The sequence below is a fragment of the Engraulis encrasicolus genome, chromosome 5, assembly GCF_034702125.1.
Source record: "Engraulis encrasicolus isolate BLACKSEA-1 chromosome 5, IST_EnEncr_1.0, whole genome shotgun sequence".
Lineage (NCBI taxonomy): Eukaryota > Metazoa > Chordata > Actinopteri > Clupeiformes > Engraulidae > Engraulis > Engraulis encrasicolus.
The window spans coordinates 21260752-21272462 of record NC_085861.1 but is presented as its reverse complement, the minus strand read 5'-3'; the positions used below and the strand labels follow the sequence as shown (position 1 = coordinate 21272462).

At 42.9% G+C, this 11711-nt stretch overlaps 1 protein-coding gene across 1 annotated transcript in view; it reads right to left on the bottom strand.

The window, feature by feature from the left end:
• Positions 1–8014: 8014 nt before the first annotated feature.
• The window catches only part of cdk14 (cyclin dependent kinase 14), a 270580-nt gene continuing 266883 nt past the window's right edge, over positions 8015–11711 (bottom strand). Inside the window, exon 15 of the mRNA XM_063198905.1 lies at positions 8015–11300. The gene's annotated coding sequence lies outside the window, so the exon portion shown is untranslated. The remainder of the gene's footprint in view (positions 11301–11711) is intronic.

Here is an 11711-nt window from a genome sequence, read left to right as displayed (position 1 = left end):
CTTCTGCTCATTCAGTGAGACGCAGGTCGAGTATTTTTTGTGTATGTCTGTGTTTGACGCCTTGTTAAACCATATGTTGGCCTATGCCATATACGGACTGAAAAAGACATTTATCTGCAGTATACTAGGCTACTGGAAACAGCTGGGGTCCACTTTTGAGCAAATAATTGTTGAAGGGCAGATCCTACACACACACACACACACACACACACACACACACACACACACACACACACACACACACACACACACACACACACACACACACACACACACACACACACACACACGTAAATGTGTCACAGCTTCCTCATCAGTTTCTCAGACGAATACTGACGAACACTGAAGGCTATATGGCTACTTCTGCAGTGCTGGAAGCAGATGATCAAGTAGTTCATGATCACACTGCTAAGATCTTTTCTCCAACAGGACAGATATAATGTGTCACCACTTCCTTAAACTGCAGTTTCTCAGACGGGGAGGACAATTTTGTCAGTACTCCCACTCACACTCCTCAGACAGGAACTGTAATGTACTCCCTTATGATTGTTACAGTGCACAGTCAAGTCAAGACTTCCTCAAATAGCACATATTCTCTTCTCATCTCTCCAAGCACATTGTTAGGAATGGAAAAGACAACATAACAACAAAATATATAGTTATTATTCATTCATATTTATGTAATACACTGGTTTCCTTTATATAGGCCTATATTAAAATTGTCTTTACACACACAGACTTTGAATTGCATATTCCTTGTTCATTTTCAGAAGACAAGCTGACTTGATCTCATGAAGTAATTCATTCATATGTATGGGTTTCAGAGAAGGGATGTGTCATGCAATAGGCCTACATTAAAAAACAGATTAATTCACATAACATCACATCACATCAGGTCAGAACACATGCCATTACTGATGCAGCAGGATGCTGCCTAGGCGGAACTGCCTATACAGATCCAATTGAAGTCAAATTAATTTAAAAGCATATTTCTAAATATTCATATTTTGTCAAATTCAATTCAATTAATATCTCATTTATTCATTAATTTTCATATGATACTACACAAACTCAGTGTGTTTTAAGAAAGCTTATCTATAAATATAGCTAAAAAATGAATTCCATCATTCTTTCTCATTAATTTTCTCTACGTATGTTTACTGCCCTATCTAAATGGGCTCTAAAAGCCTATGAATACACATAAATACACACAATTTAGCCATTTGTGTCTTTAGATCAGCATTGTTGTGAAGGCATGATGGCAAACTCCGTGGTGCTGCATGCCAAACAAAACATCGCAGGGTTTTTTGTTGTTGTTGTTGAAAGAACTGAAACTATATACGGTCCCTAACGTTCTCCAGGCTCCGAGGCTGTCCTATTGGTTCAGAGGGTGTCTGTTACAGAGATGAGGAGAATCAAAGATCATGATTTGCACTGACAGGGGAATGTTGAGATTGCCTTCAATTTCTTGGCCTAGACCTTCAGTGCCTGATCTCGTGACTTTTTTCCCTTTTTTTTAACAAAACAAGACTCAGAAGCATGTACACACACACACACACACACACACACACACACACACACACACACACACACACACACACACACACACACACACACACACACACACACACACACACACACACACACACACACACACACACACACACACACACACACACACACACACAGAGCACTGCACAGGAAGGATGACTAACATTTGCATCAGAAATGTCAATTTCTGTCAGAATCAAAGGCTGTTTAAAGGGGAAAAAAACCCTCAGAAATGTTCCCTCAGATTACCTCAGTGCATGTCAGTGCTGCGGCTAGCCCATTTGATGGCTGATTGTAATGCAGTCCGGGGTTCCCAGCTCCGCCATTGTTGTCGGACTTCCCTGATCCGCATGCCGCCGAGGGTTGGGATTGGATTAGCACACTTCTGTTGGACATGCAAGGCAGGCTACTGCTGAAGGAGCTTGTTATGGTCGGCAACATATTTTGCAGTGTTGGGCTAATTCAAGGTTCAGAGAGACGAATTGACACCTTCCAGGTGCATGTGATCCCAGAGTACTCACTATGTGTTGAATTAACACAGCGTTTTTTGTTTTTGTTGTTTTTTTTACTGTGCAGGCCGAGCGAGAGTGCCGCAGCAAGATGGCTGCCAAGATGGCTCCATTCACTTGAAATGCCATCAGCTCCGCGTTCGTTCAGGACTCATGATGGGATTAGGGCCCTACATGTGACAATGGGCATTTCTCAATGGGAAGTGTCCTATAGCCTAGGACGAGAACGCCCATTTTTTTGCGGACTTCACCAAAGAGTATGCAATCACCAGTTGTACACAGTAAATGTTGTGGTGTTAATTCAACACTTAGAGAGTTCATTTAAGTCCAAATGATGTCAAATCAACTCTCTGAGTGTTAAATGAGCACTACAGAATTTACTGTGTACGTGTAATTAATAATTGGATACACCGGGCGCAAATGGGTGTTAACTCGTCCTAGCAAGGCTAGGACAGGACACTTCACTTGGAGAAATACCCAGTGTTCCAGAACACGACAAGGAAATGAAGCGGTGCCAAATCGGATGCCATTGTTGAATTGGACATGTGCAATCCCTCGACAATCCCCCCCAAATCTGAATAGTTGCCACATACTGTACTGTACTGTACACCCACAACCTGTCAAAAGAAATGATTAGCAGTACTTGATACCGCTTATGTAAGTCTGTCTGTACTTTTCTTTCACCATGTTTTGAAACACGTTTTTTTTGCATTGGATTAATAACCTAGGGTGGAAAATCACATGGGTTTGCTGCTGCCATGAACCTCTCTCTCTCTCTCTCTCTCTCTCTCTCTCTCTCTCTCTCTCTCTCTCGCTCTCTCTCTCTTTTTTCATCCTGCTGGAAACACTGGCCTCCGTGCGGCGGCTCAGACTCAGACATGCACAGCAAATCCACTGGTGCCAGGCCAGTAACAACAAGAGTCCTGGTACAAGAGACGAGTACTACACCAGCGCATTAGGGGCCTCTAATCAGGGGCAGCTCACTTCAAACAACAGCCGCGCTAGACATCACACGTGGTAGATCACAGCCAAGGTAACTTATAAATACTATATACTATCTGTATAAAGACATAATAAGAGGGCTACTTCATAGGCCTACGTATAGTATGCAAACATACATATACAATACATACATACATAGTAATATGATTATATAATACATACATACAAACATACACAAATAAGCTAACGGGGGCGTGTCAAAGGGGTCCATTGTCCCGGGCCCAGGGGCAGAGGGGCCCCAGAATTAGGTCCTTATTAAATTATATGTATCATGGGGGGGTTCCTTTCAGATGTCTTTGTCCGGGGCCAGACACAGCTGCCGGCTGCCCTGCGTAGTATATTCACGCTTAATATTAAGGGTTCTCAGTGTACAAGATTTTACAAGTATGAGAATCTGTTATGCTTCAAGCCCCAGTCAAGTAAGGTAGTGGTGTGCACATCCAAGATGCAGGTGCAGGATAAAAGGTGAGGCACTATGAAAATAAAGGTGGAAGGTCTGCACACTTGCTCCCGTTATTCTTTTTCTTTTATTTGACCAAGTTGCCAATGTTTTCGAGCGGTGTGCAAGTGTGCGGACATTCCACCTTTATTTTCATCATGTTGCAAGCCCCAACAAGAAATCTGGGGTACATTTCTCGACAACATCTTTGCTAACTAAGTTAGCCACTTACTTGGTTGCAAAGCAATTTTCCATTGGAAACCTAGTAAGTTGCTTTTGAGAAATGGGGTCCAGGTTGCTTACAACGTTAGGTCTTTGACGAAGGTGACCTGGAAGCAGTCTAGTCATCTGCACTGTGTGCAGCGTGGGCTCTGCTAGCCATGAATCAAAGCTCATTGTTTACTTTGAAGACTGAGCACAGAGCGGCAGGATTGTTTTACAAGCCTGCGAGGAGGTGTGTGTGTGTGTGTGTGTGTGTGTGTGTGTGTGTGTGTGTGTGTGTGTGTGTGTGTGTGTGTGTGTGTGTGTGTGTGTGTGTGCAGGGCCGCTGACAGCTTTTGCTGGGCTCAGGACAGTCATCTGAAAGGGCCCCCCTATCCAATACATGCAATGTAATGGGGACCCAATTCTGGGCCCCATATTTCCCTGGGCCTGGGACAACATACCCCTTTGTCCCCCCCTGTCGGCGGGTCTGTGTTTCTGTGTCTGTGTGTGCACATGTACAAACGGGCCTTGGCACATTATTCCATGCCAGGGAGTAAGGCTACCAGCAGGCCCAGCAGCCCTCCTGTACTGCTTTTGGATGTGATAGTGTGTCCCGATTTTCATTTAACAAGCTGATGAAAAAGAAACAGTGAAAAGTGCTTCAAAAGACTCTTTTGTTTTCCGCTGGCTGGCATATGGTTCTGGTGTCACTGTGCAGACACTGTACTGTACAGCAGGGGATCTTACATTGTTGTGGCTTTGGAAGAGAGGGAGGCTTTGGCTGTATCCTGTACCGTGGGTCAGCCTGCACGCGATGCCGGTGGTTTTCCCTTCATACGACACCTGGTGCAGTTTTCATATGCTCACGGAGAGAACAAAAGGATCTGTCTGCTCAGATAGGAACATTACTCTACTGTTCTCTCATAATTTTGCACTTCAAGAAAAATAATTCAAAACCAGGCTTTTGATTTACATACACACATACACCATAGCTTGGTGCATCTTGCATGTTAAAACACATGCAGTAACTTACTGTACATATGCACAATGTACTGTATGTATGCAAGGGCAAAACACTCTTAAAACTGTAACAGAACTCTTTTTTGTTTAGGAAATTCAGCTGCACTGAACAACTTTTGATTTACACATTAAAGTATACAATGTATAGCTGTACACGTATACAGCATATTGCTGTCATTTCTTGAATGACTCATAACAATGACACATGTGTAAGCATTAATAAACTTTATTCAAGATAAAACAACAAACAACATTTACAGAAGGACATTACATCTTCCATAATAACATTACATACAAGTTGTACCAAATAATGCGATAGCTACTCTACTACATGAGTAAGTCTGTTTTCATATATAAAGTGACCAGCAACACTTTTATGCTCCAGACCGCTTGTTATCTCAGTGCATTATACAAAAAGTAAAATATATGTTCCTATATATATTTATATGCAAGTGAAGCTATTTCCCAAAATAACACAAATTCAGTGTTGAGCAGTGCGGGGGGATGCAAGTTAGTTTTTCTTTGATTTTCTTTATTTTATTTTTTTGAACCTGATGCACATTTTACACAAAGTAAGTATGCCATTCAGATTCTCTACTGGAGACGGATGGCGAAGACATTCACATGCCTTCAATGCAGATGTTACTGATTTCAGCATCACTTAACTCAGTCTTCCTCTCTCTCTCTTTCAAGTCATCTCTAGTAATATATTTTTTTCCTTTTTTTGTACACAGGAACCCTTGTCTTTTTTATGTACAGCCTACAGATGATTGATAACAAAGGTTACAAAAAAAGATCTTTCATATTCACAGATGAGTCGAGGTGTCGGGTGAGGGCTGCAGTAGCCTAGCCGCACCAGACAACACCTAGCTGCAGTAAACGTAATTCACTGCCGGAGACGTGTGCTAGTGACGAGCCTTTAGGCTGGCAAAAGCATTGTCCTTTGACTGGAGGGTGAATCACTGCATGAAGTGCATCCTACAATCTATGTCATTGTATTTGCAGCACTGATTGGTTGTAGTGTGTTACTATTGCATGCAGATAGATTGGAAATAGAGTAGAGTATCATTTATTAATCCAGACGGAATTATGATTTAACCCAACCCCTCCCTCCCCTTGCGGCCTATAGTGAATGATGATTCTTTTTTTTAAGGAACTACCTCATTTTGATGTGGTTCTAGTGAGGCTAGGCTATTACAGTCGGGAAACAGACGGCACATTCTAGAAGCATGGGCCATAATATTGCAAACTGAAGAACGTCAGCGCGTTCCTTTTTCACTGTTACGGTTATGTACACGTATTATTTTACACTTAACACAGAGATGCTGACGTACATATAACATGTACACAGCTTCAGCCAATCACCATCACACTTCGATAACACTGGAGTCACAGATGTTTTATTTTTTAAATTATTATTATTATTGTTGTTAATGTTGGTTTTGTTTGAACCATCACAGTGCTACATGTGCAAGTCTTCAATAGTCTTGTCGTTATGGTAACACTTTACTTGACGCCGGTGTCATATGCATGTCATTACAGTGTCATAACAGTGTCGTGAAACAGTTATGCACGTGTCATAAACATTATGTCCATGTTTATGACTGATCTATGACTGTGTCATGACACTATTATGACACTGTAATGACATGCATATGACACCAGTGTCAAGTAAAGTGTTACCTTATTATTATTATTATTATTATTATTGTTGTTGTTGTTATTACTTTCTTGTGTCTCTTGTTCCTAGTTTGCGCTTGCAGCCCTCTGTTATATTACTGCAGCTCTACAGGGAGGGGATGGGAGCGGAGTGGCGTGCTGTGGGAGTATTTTAGTTCAACAGTGGTGGACATGGACAATAGCGCTCGCTTTCAGGGCCTCTTGTTACCCGGGCGGGGGAGCAGAGAGAGAGAGAGAGAGAGAGAGAGAGAGAGAGAGAGAGAGAGAGAGATGGGAAAAGAGAAGGAGAGAGGGATGATAACCAGGTGGGGTGTACGCTGTCTACACACACACACACACACACACACACACACACACACACACACGCACGCACACGCACACACCTCAGTGTTTCAATGGCAGCTGCTGCTGCTGTGTGTATGTGTGTGTGTGTGTGTGTGTGTGTGTGTGTGTGTGTGTGTGTGTGTGTGTGTGTGTGTGTGTGTGTGCGTGCGTGCGCGCTACGCTAGAGGCTGAAGAGCTGAATCCTGACAGAGCAACTTTGAACGAGCATGCAGGAGAAGAAACGTACCGACAATAATTGCAGTCCCACTGCCTAACATCATCTAAACTAAAGCACTAGGGAATTAAAGTGTGTGTGTGTGTGTGTGTGTGTGTGTGTGTGTGTGTGTGTGTGTGTGTGTGTGTGTGTGTGTGTGTGTGTGTGTGTGTGTGTGTGTGTGTGTGTGTGTGTGTGTTTAGGAGGTATCTCCAGTCAGGTCAGGTGTGCCTGCAGGTGAGAGGCAGGTGGATGACACAGCAATAGAACCTTCCAATTAAAATAAAATAAAAGGAACCCTGCAGGCTGTTTCGCATGTGAACTGGAATGAATACAAAATGTTGTCCATTCCAATAAACAGCCATTGTGATGACCTAAGGGTTTTGCTATTCATCCAACTAATGGAGAATATTGCAATAATAATAATAATAATAATAAACTACACATAAAATAAATAAATTAATGACGAACCCTGACTCTGTCAAGAAGCAAGTCAAGGGCAAGATACTGAAATGGTACGGAAAACTATTTGTGTGTGTGTGTGTGTGTGTGTGCGCAGGTGAGTGTGTGTGCAGGTGTGTGTGGACGTTTGTCTATGCGAAGATGCCTGGAGTGGCACACAAAGTCTTTCCCCCATTCCACTCTTCAGTCTTTTGAAAGACAAGCTATTTTTCTGGTACAGTACACAGACACAGTCTTCTCCTAGTTATCACCCCGCAGTAAAGACATCTTAGGTTCCACAGCTACTCTTTGTTTTATGTGTATAAAATGAAATTCGTACATGTAGTAGGCCTACTGTAGAACCACGGAAATAACTAACACTGAATGGACAGGTAGTCTTTCAATGATTAAAAAACAATATTTTTTTCTGCGACAGCGCCTAGAAACACCTCCACCCACGCTATCTGGAAGCGTTCTATTGTATTGCCTTACAGATATGGCGCAACATTGCTAAATATAGTGACAGGAGAAACAGTGTGCTCATCTTGTCTTCAACGGCAAGGTCTGGGCATCACCTCTACCCCTCACCCCTTTGATTTGGAACTTGATAGAGTCCCAAAGTATTGAATAAACCCGGACGAATTAACTGCATTTACAGCCATCTGTATCACATGGTAAGATACTACTATGGAGACCATTGGGTTCAATTTAGACCAATCAGGAGAAAGAATGATTAGAATGCTTGTTGGAATATTTGGAATGTTCTAGAACAATCCAGATGCATATTTGAAGGAAAGGGTTGACCTATACCAAAATAGCACGCTGAGCATAAGCAATATAGTGCAGGGTGGGAATCTCTGACCATAGCCCAGGACGAGGGGCAAGGTTGGGGCAAGGGTCAGAAGTGTAGTGGAGTGCCTCTTAGGGAAACCCTGAGGTCTCCGCTTCGGATATTTATGCCGTTCTACTAAGATTTAGTTTTTAGATTTAGATTTAGATTTAGCTTCAGCGAGTCATCTCAAGTTACAGCGGAGTTATCTCTCGACGTCATCTCTGGCTGAAGTGTACTGTATGTCTGGTTCTGCGAGGCTAGAGCTGCGAAGCCCTGGCTCACATAACCTGTTTTCCGAGACTGTCCCTGTCAAATCATATGGACATCGTCCAGGAGTTTGAAGCGTTGAAAGTTCCATCCATCGTTCATTGGGCTGATGCACACACTCGGAATCCGCACACAAGTTATCCGTCAACGTTATCTCTTGCTGAACTGTCTGCGTCATCCTGATCCTGTGATTGGTTAATATAGGCTGTGAACTTTAGCCTTCTAATGTAACCTATGAACTGTGACCAATAGCATGGACACAGCTTTGCGAGAGGAGTTCAAAGAATTCAAGGTGCTTTCGTTTTGCTTAGTCAATGCACACACGTTTTGGGAATTCAAACAGAAGTTATCAGTCATTGTCATCTTTTTGTCTGTAGTTTACTGTATGTGTCTGCTCCTGTGAGACAAGACAAAGACCTTCTTAATGGAAACCAAGATAAAGCATAGTACGCGTCACCAATGTAACCACGTGGGATCAATTCCGGTTCCCTAAATGGGCACGACTTTCCCATTGAACTCCATTCATTCTAAAGCCATGCTAGTCTCCTAGAGGGACATGGCAGCCATATGATGGCAGGTTAGACCCTAATGTCGTATTGATTTCAGAATAAACTCCTTATCAACTATCTTTCCGTCATCAATGTTCTCTGGACAGGAGTTGGGGCTCATAGAATGGACATTGCGAGTAAAAATACAAACAAAAAACCCTTTAAATCATTAGTGAGTGCCATCAATCACTCATTTCATTATTTGGTGGATGCATACACATGTTTAGGGTCACAGGGCTTTAGGGAAGAGTGCAAATCACAAGTGCAGATTGTCGACGGTCAGAAAGAGCTACATGTCAAATAGGAAATGCTTCCGGGGTCAGGTCTCAGGTCTCAAGAGTTATGCTACGTCTCTTTTATAAATTTGCCATTTTTTACTAATCTTCCTGACTGAGTGCGCCTCACCTTTGAACACACACTCACACACACATACTAGAAACGTTGTGAGTGTATTGCATGCATTAGACACATAATCGTCACACAATCCACAGATATATGTCCGAATATGTAAGCACATCCCTGTCTTCTCTCGCTTTCGCTATCTCTCTTACACACACACACACACACACACACACACACACACACACACACACACACACACACACACACACACACACACACACACACACACACACACACACACACACTGACAAAAAGACTAGTACAGTCATTCAACATATGCAGTCTGACAGGTGTGTGCTTGTGTGTGTGTGTATGTCTTTCAGCTTATGGCCTTCCCTCACACACTGATTTCGCAGTTTAAGTGTCTGCACCAGCGGGAGTGAACCACATAAGAAGACTAAAGAACGACTAAAATTCTACAAAGCTAAAACAACAAATATCTACTCAGAGCTACTCTGTACATCAGTGCCGTCATCAGTATTGGAGCAGGAGTATAGTTGTTGCCGTGGCTATGCGTTTTTTTGTTTTGTTTTTTGTTTTTGTCATTGAGAAAGATGGATGCGACAGCAATGCTATCTCTTTCTTTGAAACATTGGCTGCACTTAAACGATAGTACATCACGTGAGAATGTTCCGTAGGCAATGCGCATGTCCAAAACAGAAAACCCAGAGTGATGACTTTCCTGTCTTCACTGCCAAACAAGTCACAGACACAGACCATAAACGTCCGTCGAGGTTGAAACCATTCCTTCATATGGTCTGCCCGTGGAACGGAGACCAAGTAGCAGAGTGTACAGTGGCGTGGAACGTTAGCAAACCTCCCTCCCGAAGCCAGCCAATACAGTGTGGTAAGCGTTGGGCTGTCGGACCGGCCCTTTAGCTCAGCGGTCTCGCACTGTGCCTCTCATTGCCGAACAGATGCATTGACGAGGTGGTGAGTTTGCGGCCGCAAGGGGGATGAACTTCGTGGGAACACCTCTGTTACACCCACAAAGGTAGTGCTAGTGACTACGAGTCCATAGTTCTATATAAATCACAGTTCCATAGAGTGTAGGAGGGTGAAGTTAGCATGCGGGATGCATCTGCTGATCGTCACAATGAGGTACAACTATGAGGTACCTTTGTAGGCAGCACATTATGCCTTTGAAAAACTCTACCTTTCTACCCTACTGCAATCACACAATTTCTTTGAAGGCAGCATTGCCTTTTTCTGTTTTGGACACAGCCACATAGATGATGTTGTTGACCAGGTTGATGTTCTGCACATGTCTTATCAAGCATGCTAATGTTACATTCATACATATTGTAGGTAGAAACGTACGAAAGCAGTCTCTGGATGGACTTGAAATGCTACGCTATACTCGTAAGCAAAATGTGAATAGTAATGATAATAATAATAATAATAATGTATATAACAACATTCCAAAGTAAACAAAGGAATAAAAAGCTATTAATGAAAAAAAAAAATCAAATCTGACGTTCCTTACTCTTCAGTAAGGAACACACAGAAAGGAACACTCATGCACTCATTTGTGTTGCAAACACACAAACAAACACACACATACACACACTCTCTAATCTCTCCCTCTCTCTCTCTCTGTCTCTCTCTCTCACACACGCACACGCACACACATACACACACAGGACACCTCTTGGAAACGTAACGCTTTTGGACAAATAAGTTAAGAGATAGGTAAGAGGTCATTTTGGTCTCCTCTTCTTGCTGAGTTTCCTCCTCTCCTTTCCTTCATTCCCACTGTCCTTTCTTCCATCCTTCTCTCCTTTCTTCCATCCTTCTCTCCTTTCTTCCATCCTTCAGTCCTCTTTACCGCTTCCTTCAAGTCTTCCAGCCTGGCAGCTGCTTCTGCCTGCAACACACAACACAAGAAGCACACACAGTTAACCATTAGTATCGAGTGGCATAAGAAACACACGCAACACAGATCCAGGTGGAAGTGTAGTTTACTGTCTGATGGGAAGACACACACACACACACACACACACACACACACACACACACACACACACACACACACACACACACACACACACACACACACACACACACACACACACACACACACACACGTGTGTGTGTGTGTGTTTATGTGAGAAAGAGAGAATGAGAGGGAGACAGTATGTGCAATCGTGATTGTGTGCGTGTGTGTGTGTGTGTGTGTGCGTGTGTGTGTGTGTGTGTGAGAGAGAGAGAGAGAGAGAGAGAGAGAGAGAGAGAGAGAGAGAGAGAGAGAGAGAGAGAGAGCATAAGGATGATGAAA